The 12,566-nt window shown below is 42.9% G+C and overlaps 1 protein-coding gene across 2 annotated transcripts in view; it reads left to right on the top strand.

The window, feature by feature from the left end:
- The window catches only part of EPHA3 (EPH receptor A3), a 481,147-nt gene that overhangs the window by 81,154 nt on the left and 387,427 nt on the right, over positions 1 to 12,566 (top strand). The window lies entirely within an intron of this gene.

The following is a 12,566-nucleotide window of genomic DNA, read 5'->3' as shown; positions in this document are numbered from 1 at the left end:
ATGGAGTCACGCTATGGTCTCTCTTTCGCTCTTCTTAATGCTCCCATGATACATTGAGCCTTGCCATTTGGACGTATGAGGATCAGATCACACTCTCACCTGTACAGCTGACACTTTGAGGTGGATACGAGTTCGGCACTCATGGATTTATGCCCACTGTCCTTTTATTCATGTGAGTGCATTTTCTCCAATTCTTACCAGTTTGAGGTACCCTCACAGTGTCACGCTATATGCATTGCATATATCTTCCATTTTCCATGACACACACTGGCCGCTGAGAGCTGTCTTAGGAGTCAGGAAGAGGTGTTTTTATCAGCCCACTCAATCCAGCTGCGATTAGTATGTCTGTTAGCTGTTTTGGACAAACAGCCGTGAGGTGAGCTGCTAGCACATCAGAGGTGTCATCACTGAAGATTCCTTTTCCTGCACGTTGCATTTTTTGGTGGAGGTGTTTCATCTAGACACTGTTCCACGGAGGAATTATTGGACTTTTAGATCTGATCTTTATTTATGGACAGGACTTTATCACTTGTGTGATTTTTTGGATAGTTTTGCACCTTTTTTATATATATATTTTTCACTTACTTTATGCCAGTTTTTGAGTTTGTATATGTAGTAGCAATTTTACTATGTATTTTCACTGCTAAACCGTCACAGGATTATAGGTGTTTGTTCACCTTCATCTGTATTGTTTATTTTAGTATCATCAGTTTTTGTTTTTCACTGCTGAGTTCACTCACGATCCCTCCAACCTCTCACTTCCCCTTTTCCATTCCCTTTCCCACAGCGCAGCTACCATACTTTACATAAAAAAAAGTGTATATTGATTGGTTTGCACAATAGTTATAATAAGTGTCTACAAAATAGGGGATAGATTTAAGGACTTTTATTTTTTTTTATTGTTTTTACTAGTAATGGCTGCAATCTGTGATTTTTATCTGACCCCAAGTGACACTTTTAGGGGACCAATGGCATTATTACAGGGATCAGTGCTAAAAAATAATGCACTGAGCAACAGAGCTGTATCCTGGCCTAGGCCAACAAGGCCCAGGCCTAGGGCAGCACTTTGCAGGGGGGCAGCTCGGAAAGAGTCCCCGCGGGGACTGTTAGTGTAGCGGCAGTCTTATGGGGCGGACTGGGCTGAGAGGCAAATTAGTCTAGCGCCCCCATAAAGCGGCCGCACTGCTTCTGGTATGCAGACGGCCGGCATTCTGCAACTGTGGGGGGGGGGGGGTTCTGCTGCACCATTGCCATGGTTATATCTTCTTAGTCCTCTCCATAAAATTATCAGAAATTTGTGCTTAAAGTAGACCTATAGGCAACACTTTATTTTTAATTTTGGATAGATTAAGGGGGGGGTTATAGCCCCTGTCAGTTTATTTTTTACCACCCCCGACCCATTGCAGAAATTTCCCTTCACTTCCTACCCCATAGCCAAACAGGAAGTGAGAGGAAATCTATGCAAATTAAGGGAATTCATTGCCCACCCAACCGGCCCTCAGAACTAGTGTCCCCACTCATTTTTTTAGGGCGGGTCTTAAACAGAAATGGGCGTGATCTTGTCAGGAAGGGGTGTGTCATATTTAAATTAGGGGGTGCACGAGTTTAGTCAGGCCTAGGGCAGCACAAAACCTAAATACACCTCTGCTGAGCAATGTATAAATGGCACTGACAGAGAAGGGGTTAATACTAGGGGGGCGATCAAGGGGTTAACTGTGTTCCCTGGGTGTGTTCTAACTGTGTGGGGAATGGGCTTTCTGGGACAACACATAGATCGCTGTTCCTGATCACTGGGAACAGCAGATCTCTGAGTTGTCCCTTGTCAGAACTGGGATCCGCCTTTTTTACATTGGCAGATCCCCGTTTTTCCTCTCTGTACCGCGATCGCAGGTGGCTTGCGGAAATCGAGTCTGAAATTTCAGCCAACATATTTCTTTCAGCCTGGGTTTTCTGGTCATGAACATTACTGTCTTATTTAATCATCATTGGATTTACCAAGGTGTAGTTTTGTACCTGGACAGTTAGGTCTGACTTTGCTGTCTGGCTGCCGGGTGCCTGAATCTCAACACTGGCTTGCCACAATCATAAATGCATGTTTGTTCCTGTATATGTTTTTTAACTGTGCATTTAACTGCTTAGTTTAGCTTCAGTTTAATTTTCCTTACATTTTCCCATAACCTCCCCTTACTTGAATACGTTAGAATAAGCAGAAGACCACTGGACAAGTAGAACAGTGACTCCTTCAGTAAATCATTCTTGCAGTTCATCAAGTCTGATCACCAAGTCAAAAATTCTCTTGCTCAGAATTGATCAGAATTTCTGGTCACGACAGAAACTTTATTTCATCTTAAATCCCAGCTTCCTGTAAAATTTCTCATCTTCATCTGAAATATGTTCTGTTGGCAAACGTTTGGTCTAGCAGTTGACTGTTCTCTGTGCCATTGCAACCGCACTTATCAGAATCCAGCTAAGGAGGCCAGAAGACATTGGCAGTCATGCTGAAAATAATGTTTTCTGCTGTGCTTTTTAACTGTTCTCTTCCTGCAACTGCGGCTCCAGAGTGCGAAATATTAAATAATACATAACAAAATCAAAAGGCATTGGGATTAGGGAGCATGACAGCCAGAATATACACGCTCAACGCCAGGATGTAATCCAGAGCCAATCAGCAGGTAAACTGTGTCCAGCCACTAAGCGTAAAGTTTCAGTAGGAACATATTTAGATTTTTTGATTTAACGAAGACTCATCTTCTCATTTCCCAGTTGTGTGATTGGCTCACTGTTACTCAGAAATCTCAGTTAAAAGGGTTTGTAAAGGTTTGTTTTTTATTCTCTAAATAGGTTCCTTTAAAGCGGAGGTTCACCCTAAAAACATTTTTCTAACATTACATTGTGCTCACTTCCAACATTGACAGTATGCTGATTTTTTTTTTTTTGCTGTACATACCGTCGTATAGCTATTTTCCCCCCGGCTTCCGGGTAGTGGCTCCCCCGTGGGATGCCACTACGGGCTCCCCCGTGATGACAAAAACTTCCCCCCCGGCGCATAGGGCGCGTCACCAGTTTCCGAAAGAAGCCGAACGTCGGTGTGCAGGCGCCGTATAGCGCCGTATAGAGCCGACTCACAGTTCGGCTTCTTTCGGAAACTCGTGACACGCCCTATGCGCCGGGGGAAGTTTTTGTCATCACGTCAATCACTTAGCCTCTGCATAGGAACGCCCACTCCCGCGGGAGCCACTACCCGGAAGCCGGGGGGGGGGGGGGGGAAATAGCTATACGACGGTATGAACAGCAAAAAAAATCAAAAAAATCTGCATACTGTCAATGTTGGAAGTGAGCACAATGTAATGTTAGAAAAATGTTTTTAGGGTGAACCTCTGCTTTAAGCTAGTGCATTGTTGGTTCACTTACCTTTTCCTTCGATTTCCCTTCTAAATGTTTGTCTTTATTTTCTTTGTCTGAATTTCTCACTTCCTGTTCCTCCTCAGTAAGCTGTATTGGCTGACTAACCCCCAGCCAGAACAGCTCCGATGATGGGGGCAAGCTTACTGAGGAGAAACAGGAAGTGAGAAATTCAGACAAAGAAAATATAACATTTAGAAGGAAAATCAAAGGAAAAGGTAAGTGAACCAACAATGCACTAGCTTAAAGGAACCTATTTAGAAAATAAAAAAACAAACCTTTACAACTCTTTTAAGCTTCAAGAGGAATTTAAATCCCCCTGCCCATACATTTTTATTTCTTGCCCCATTTACCTTGTCCGCTGGGTTGTCCATAACAAACATACACACATGCACATCAGATCTAGCCTTGTCCTACTGTAATCCACAGAACTGCTGCTGGACGCTGGGTACTACATCACCATCCTCCTTTCTGACATCACTGGGAACTGGCTGTCTGTTTCTGGTTCAGACAGATCAATCCCCTCCTGCAATAATGTACTACTAGATGTGTCCTTCTTAGGGTGCTGTGTTAAAATTGGGATATGTCATGTGCATATAAAAACGGGTGTGGAAGGTGTAATAGGGTAATAAATCCAGAATACACTGTTGAAATGTGATTTCTGCACAGATTTGAAATTAAATTAATTATTGCAGCTTATGCATTACATCAAAGCTAAGTACATCACATTCACATATGTATCTTAACCACCTCAATAATGGGCACTTTCCCCCCCTTCCTGCCCAAGCCATTTTTCAGCTTTCAGCGCTGTCACATTTTGAATGACAATTGCGCGGCCATGCAACACTTTACCCAAATTAAATTTTAATAATTTTCTCCCCACAAATAGAGCTTTCTTTTGGTGGTATTTGATCAACTCTGTGGTTTTATTTTTTTGCGCTATAAACAAAAGAAGAGCGACAATTAAAAAAAAAAAGCAGTATTTTTTACTTTTTGCTAAAATAAATATCCCCCAAAAATATATATAAAAATTATTTTTTTCCTTTTTTGCCAATATGTATTCTTCTACATATGTTTGATAAAAAAATTGCAAAAAGGGTATATTGATTGGTTTGCGCAAAAGTTATAGCGGCTACAAAATAGGGGATAGATTTCTAGCATTATTATTATTTATTATTTATTTATTTTTCCTAGTAATGGCGGCGATCTGCGATTTTTATCGTGACTGCTATATTGTGGCGGACACATCGGACACTTTTGACACTAGTTTGGGACCATTCACATTTATACAGCGATCAGTGCTATAAATATGCACTGATTACTGTGTAAATGGGACTGGCAGGGAAGGGGTTAACACACTGGGGGGCTATCAAGGGGTTAAATGTGTACCCTAGTGAGTGATTCTAACTGTAGGGGGAGGGGACTGACTGGGGGAGGTGACCGATCTGTGTCCCTATGTACAAGGGGCACACCATCGGTCTCCTCTCCCTGACTGGCCGTGGATCTGTGTGCTTACACACACATATCCACAGTCCTGCTCAGTTACTAGGCAATCGTGGGTGCCCGGCAGACATCGCGGCTGCCGGGCACACACATCGGGTTCCCAGTGACACGGCGGGTGCACGCCCCCTAGTGGCTCAGGAAGGCGACAATGTCATATGACATCCTCCCAGAACAAAAGGCGTATCGTCCCACCATCATTTGACGGCAGACGGTAGCCTAGCGGCTAAAGTGGAGCTTCACGCTAAAAGGGAAATTCTGCTTGAATCCCTCTTTCCCCCCTCCTTTTGCACTTTTGAAGTTTTTTTTGGGGGGGGGGGTGGAATGGGTACCTGGTTTTAGTAGGTACCTGCTCTGACTTCAGCTCCAACTGCCTATGTGATTGGAGCAGAAGTTCTCCCCCTTCATCTTCCTACCTGCAACCTTCTGAGACACGTCACAGGTCCCAGGAGGCTGCAGGACCAACCACAAAGCACAACGTGGCTCACGCATAAGAAGCGGGAAGCCAGCTGTAAACTTCCTTTAGTAAACATGCCAGTGCTGGGGACCCGCCGACCAGCAAAGAACTCGCCCAGGTGTGGATGGCACTGGATACTTGGACAGGTGAGTGTCCCTTTTCTAAAAGTCAGCAGCTACATTATTTCTAGCTGCTGACTTTTCTTGTTTTCTTTTTTTCTTTTTTTGTTTACTATAGCTCCTATTGTCAAAATCTTCATGTTTGACTGCACATAATGATCGGAGGATCCATTGGTATTCAGCACACTACACCTTCCATCCTTATTGTTGGACATGACACATTTAGGTTTGCATCCGTAAACAGTGAAATTACTTGTCTGCTCGCCTGTATTTGCTTCATCACTCTACATTGTTTTATGTACTTTCAAAGTATGCGGAATACAAAAGTAAAGTTCAAAGCACAACTTATTTCCCTGTGCGGATGTCCCGCTTTCTTCTAATGTTTGATCTTATTATTGAAGTAAGAAGACATCAAAATAACTTTATGTGAACTGTTTATTTAGAGCGTGTTTTCATATTTTTCGTGTTGTTTGGTTTTTAGCTTACGCTTGACTGAGTTCAAACCAAACTCTTTAATTTATTTAATTAACCTTGTTTGTGTAGCGCTAATGCTTATGGCTATACTAATGAAACATGGATTGAAATGCTAAGGAGTGGATAAACACGTACAGTATATGAAAGTCCTGTGGATTTACTGTGTCTTTGAAGCCTGCGCAACTATATTTTTTCAATTCAAAGTTGAAAAAGCAGCTGGATGGGATTGTATACTTGCCGCAGCGACTATGCTTTGATTGACAGCAAGGTAAGAATTATGTCCCCTGTTGCGTTCGACAGATAGAACTGCCAGCCAAACACGACCCATTCAATGTATGCGGGTGCAGGCTTTTCGAAAATAATACGGGAGGAAGGAGGTGGCATGTTGCCTGCTTTCCACCTATCAGAGGACATCTCTTATGTAAATGAGCCCACAGATATCAAAATCTATGTTAAAACTTTCCTTGAAATACATACAAAAATGTCATAGACACTCATTAGAAATCTGTCTTTCGTCCTTGCAACAAATAATGCAGCTTGCAACATAGTTACAAAGTTACATATTTAGTCGGGTGGAAAAAAGTCCATCTGTTTCAACCAATATTTGCAAGTGTAGCGCTTAGGAGCCGCTGAAGATTGGCCCAGGTTCTTCCCCAAGTTGATAGGCCCTGCAGCCATGCACACGATCTCAGCCACACTTTTCCTCAACAACCAGTCTAGGGGTGTTGTTTTTGCTGTTTTTATCTTTGGAGAACTTGGATTGGGTTGAGATAATTGAGTAGGTTGCTCCAAAAACAAAAACTATGTACAGGTTGAGGAGAGGCAACTGTTAAGCTGAAGCAGAAGTACTTGCATATAACAAACGGTGGACTTGGCTTTGCAGTGAAAACAGTTAATGTAGAGCTGAAACAGTCCTTGCATATAAGAAAACGTGGACTTGGAGTAGAAGCAATTAAAAGCACACAAGCTTCTTACTTTAGAGCAATGAGATTATAGTCCCTTCACAAGGAATTGGATAAACAAAACTCTTCGGGACGCCAGCCGATGTCCCCTTTAGAAAACACACGGCTGACTTTCTAGCACAAGAGGGGTGGCAACAGTCAAAAAGTCTCTAAGATCTCTCAGCAGTCTGTCATAAAACTGTCATAAAACATTGACGGACAGCTGGTTGCCTCCTTCCAACTTCCAAGCGAAACTTTTTCCAGTGATACCAGACTGGATCTTCATTCAGCTTTCTGTAGCTTCAGCATCCAAGCCCTCAAGTCACCCACCCGAGGCCTCTCGTAAAGAAAGCATATAGCAGTGTTGCCCTGGAGGACTGATCCTCTCCAGGAAGAAGAGCCAGAGCTCAGTGTCCCACAGACTATATACAGACTACCAGCAGCCTTGCAAGAATTTCATGAATTCAGCTCAGGACTGTCTAAATGGATCATAACACCAGAAAAGTGTTGTGAATGCTTAAAGGATAAGTTTGCCCCTTTTTTTTTCTTCTAAATTCCAGCCCCCCTATGTATCAATATAGCATTCATGTACTTTTTTTGCAAAAATATAAAAGCTTTCCATAAAATTTACAGACACTTACCTTACAGTCCTCCATCCATGTTTCCAAACATATCTATTGCTTCTGTCTTACTTCCTTACAGACTTTAGGCCATGACACAGGAAGGAGACCAGCTGACCTCATTAGCACGCACCCTGCATCACTCACCCACCCACTCCCAGCTGCACATTTTTTAAATGAGATGCAATCAACCAGAGATCACCCTTCTCACTAAGTACACAATATACAATTAGATTGCAAAGTGTATGGCCATCTTTATACATGGAAATGCATAGAAGGAAGTGGACAGAAATACTCAGCTGTCAAGCCCTGTTCACATCTCTGCATATCAGGAACTCGAATTCCCACATCCACAATCTCCTTTAGATTTATCGAATTTATATAATAGGAGAAAACACCTATCTAGCCAATCACTCTACCAATCAGGCAGGCCTTTGTACTACATAATTGATGGCAGATCTGAAGGAGATTGTACAATCAGATTGTATAGTGTATGGCCATCTTTATACACCTAAAATTACTAGTTGCCCTTTCAGTGCCATTAATTGTTAACAGCCCACCAAACACAGAAGCAAACACACATTTTGTCATGTTAAAAAACAAGTGGCAAATGCTGCAAAACGCACAGTAATAAGCATGCGACCTACAAAATGCCAAATGTTCTATAAGCCACATTTTGCACAGCCCATTGAAATCAACAGGCTACCATATGCGTGTCACAGGAAAAACGAGACACAAAATGTGTGCTTCCACTATGCTAGATGGGAATGGGGCCTGAAAGTGAATTTGGTGCGATAACACAAGAACAATGAGGCTCCATTCACATCTGTTCTGAAGCTTCTTTGGGGAGATTGTTGCTCGTATGGCAGCTAAAAAAAAAGGAAAAATAAAAAAGAAGCATGTGGGAATGCAAGTTACCGCTATGCAGAGATGTGAACGGGGCTTGACAGCTAAGTGTTTCTGTCCACTCCCTCCTATGTACTTGTATAAAGATGGCCATACACTATGCAATCTGATTGTATATTGTGTATTTAGTGATCACTGATTGATTACATTTCATTTAAAAAACGTGCAGCTGGGAGTGGGAGGGTGGATGATGCAGGCTAATGAGGTCTGCTGGTCAACTCCTGTGTCATGATCTACAGTCTGTAAAGATATAAGACAGAAGCAATAGATACCTGTGGAAACATGGATGGAGGACAGTAAGGTACGTGTCTGTATATTTTATGAAAAGCTTTGATATTTTTGCAAAAAATGTATGCTATATTAGTATATAGGGGAGTTAGAGAGGCAGTAACTATATTGCCTTTAGTTCCATAACATACAATGCAAAACCCAGGCCAAGATACCTTTAACCCTTTGTTAGGACTGACAAGTGTTTATTAGATTTGAACACTATGTGCTGCCACTGAATTGCTAAGTGGTAAATTAACCCTTTCACAGCTGCTGTGCCCGTGCATATAACCAACATGCATAAATGTCCAAAGTGCCTTCAATCTGCTTCCAATTCACTCTTCACCCAACAAAAGACATGATTCAAAGTGCCTCTACAAATTTAATACAGATATTAATCCCACAATCCCAGTGCTGAGGATCCATTTCCAAGTATTCCCTGAGTGGGGCCAGTGCACTAAGACCTATATTTACTTCTAGGTCAAATTATTAAGAAGAGCGCACATCCGTAGTCACTTTACTTTTGTGTTTTTGCACAGTGTGAAGAAAAGGTTTTGCAGCACTATTTATTTACTTTATTTGGCATTTGTTTATTATTTATGTCATCAGTGCAACACAGTAATTACATTTGAGTGTTCAAATCTAGTTTAAAACTGATAATGAGATCTGACAACACAGTGCAGACCGGGTTAATTAAGGTTAAAGTGGAAGAAACAATCAACTATAATAATTTATAACCCCCCCCCTTCTCCCTATTTTGCCTAAGCTGTAGGTAAGATCTGTGTACTTACTTGTATTTAATCTGGTCCAGTCAGGTGATCCCACAGCTCTGGCCCCCCAGTGTCAGTGAACAGTTGCTGCAGGGGAGAGGAGGGAGCACCAATAAGTGAGCAGGCCAGTCAAGTTCCTCCACCCCAAACCTGCTCACCCATGTCTTTATGGACCTTGCTTTCTGCACTGGTCCAAATCAGTCTTGCTATGCTGTCACCTTAAGAGTTCCCTTCACTGGAACTTAAGGCGCCAAGCCCAACCCCTGAAAAACAACCCCACACCAAAACCCCCCTCCATCAAATTATTTGGTCCAGTGTACAAAGCACGGTCCATAAAGGCATGGGGGAGTTTGGGGTGGAGGAACTTGACCTCCTGCACAAAGTCCTGACCCAACCCGATAGAACACCTTTGGGATAAATTGGAGCGGAGACTGTGATCTAGGCCTTCTCGTCCAACATCAGTGCCTGACCTCAGAAATGTGCTTCTGGAAGAATGGTCAAACATTCCCATAGACACACTCCTAAACATTGTGGACAGTCTTCCCAGAAGAGTTGAAGCTGTTATAGCTGCAAAGGGGGCCAACATTGAACCCTGGGAGTCCATTAAAGTTCATTTGTGTGTACAGGCAGGTTAATACTTTTGGTAATATAGTGTATATCAAGTAAACTTTTTTTTACATACCTTAGATCCTTTTACCTTAGGTGACCAGGGAAAGGATCAGCACCTATCTTAGGCTGGGAAGAGCTTCTATTTTTTTCTGCACTGGTAGGACAAAGGTTCTTTAGCTATCCATTCATTTTAACTTATTAGTTAACCCATTTAAAAAAGAAACACATTGTAGCTACACTAACCTGATTATAAAAACACCTAAGTGCCATTATTACGGGAAGAATGGATTTTTACCATCCCGAGGATCCAGTTACAAATGACCCCAGTAGTAAATTTAGAAGCACAGCAGATAAAGAAAAAAGTTAGAAAACATTCAAAATTTATACACATATCATCGCAGAAAAAAATGAATATTCTGGGGATTTTGCCAAAGGAATTTTGACAACTTTTATCTTGGTAATTCATTGTTCTGTATGATTCTGCCAGGAGGGGGAAAAAACAAACACTGCCGTGCTTAATGCCAGTAATTTGTTAGTACACTGCTTAGTCTTGTATTTAGCATGCTTCTGCTTCTTTTATTTTGTTGTTTAGTGTGTGATCCTTGTGATAGCTTGGGCAGTGACAGGCACTCTTTGTTGAGAGATATGGTATCTATTAGATTCCTCATCACTCCATTGTCCTCCAAGGCAGTTGATCAAATACAGATCAGTTTAATCAGCTGTTGTCTTTCCGGCTGGTGCCGGCCAGGTAGACAAAGAACCAAAACCAGTGATGAAATCCTCTGGTTTCATTCGTCATAGAGGAGCCAGGGGAACGGATGTACCTCCTCCTCTGTGCTCAGCCGACCAGACTACTTGGTGCAGTCCTGTAGTCCCTAATGAAAGGGCAGAGCCTGGGAACAGTGACAGACAGCTGCGGGTGTGGGGCCCCTTTCTGAGCCCTGTGAAAGTGATCGGGCCACTGTAGAGCCTGAAAAGCCGACCGACGGCTGAAAATGTTAATACCGGCATGACTGCAGCCACGATCTTGGCGTCAGACGCCCCCTGAAGACGTAGTTTACGAAATGTACATCGGTGGTGGTACCTGGTCACATTACCCCACGTCATTTCCAGCCATCTGGTTGTCTCTGGCGATCGGTGGAGCGCACGCCGTTCACGGAGGTAGACGCGGCATAGAATTCATCTCTCCCTGCTTTTGACCTATACGCCAGCAGCTCAGTGTCGGGTAGGCACCTTCAAATTGGATCCCTATTATACGTGTCCTGTATGGTGGTAAAAGGTGGTTGGAAAGAGAAGGAAGATCTGACTTGGACTTAAGGCAATATAATCTTATCCTTGTGGTAAGTGCATCCCCGAGTCGCGCAATTTTGCCATGATTTGCGGCCGCGATTTTGCCACGATTTCAAGCACTGTAATTGGCATCAAAATCGGACCAAAGTAGTGCAGGGACTACTTTGAAGTTGGAACGACTTGAAGTTGTACTAATATGAATGGTTGTCATTGGAAATCATGGGGTACGACTTGTCATGCTACTTTGCAGTCCCAAATCGTGGGACAAGTCATACAAGTGTGAAAGAGGCCTAAAGCCACGTACACACGACCAGTTTTCCCACCAGGAAAACTGCCATGACAGCTTTTGGCCGGGAAAACTGGCCGTGTGTATGCTCCATGGCAGTTTTCCCGACAGGAAAACCGTGAGGAATTGTGGTGGGAAAAATGAGAACATGTTTCCTTTTTTCCGCCGGGATTCCCGGCGGTTTTCAACCTGGCTGTTTTCCTATGGGGAAAGCCTGCGGGGAGCATACACATAGCCAGGATTCCCGACCAGAGCTCTCAAGGCAGTTTTCTTATCGGGAATCCCTGCCGTGTGTAGGAGGAAAGACTGACCAAGCAGGTTCTCGGCTTTCCCCTCCGGTTTCCTGGCGGTAAAAAGTCAGCCTGGAAACCTGTATGTGTGTACGAGGCTGAAGGCATTCTCAGCCTTGGTGGCATACTTTCTTCCTTCAGGAGAATCCAGGCATAGCCCAGCATTTGTGTAATGATGCATTAGGGAGAAAAATAGATTTCCCAATTGAAGGGTAAGGTAAGTAATACAGCCCCCTCTTCTATGCCCTAGAGTTTAGGAGCATTTAACTCATGCGGTGCTAGGGTGGCCCATTGCAATTTTTTTTTCCATCCCAGGGTTGGGCTTTAAAAATATTTAAAAAGCATGGCTTGTCTATTGACTTGCTTTTTACATGCCAGTAATCTCTATGTTGCTTTCTCCCTCTATGTAATGTTAAGGAAAGGGTAGTGAGTTATGTTTAATATTATTACCATGTTTGTAGTACGCTGGCATATCTCATTATAAGTTGTAAACTAGATTTGAGCACTGTCTGTAAAAGGGTTAAAGCTCTCTAGGCTAGAGTGGTGCATTGTAAGGCTAGTGCACTTTATTGCTGCCTGTCCCTAGTGTGTCCTCACTTTGGTATCGTTGCTCCAAAAAAGGTAGGAAATATTTA

The sequence above is a fragment of the Rana temporaria genome, chromosome 2 (genome assembly GCF_905171775.1).
Source record: "Rana temporaria chromosome 2, aRanTem1.1, whole genome shotgun sequence".
Lineage (NCBI taxonomy): Eukaryota > Metazoa > Chordata > Amphibia > Anura > Ranidae > Rana > Rana temporaria.
This window is presented reverse-complemented; position numbering and strand designations above follow the sequence as displayed.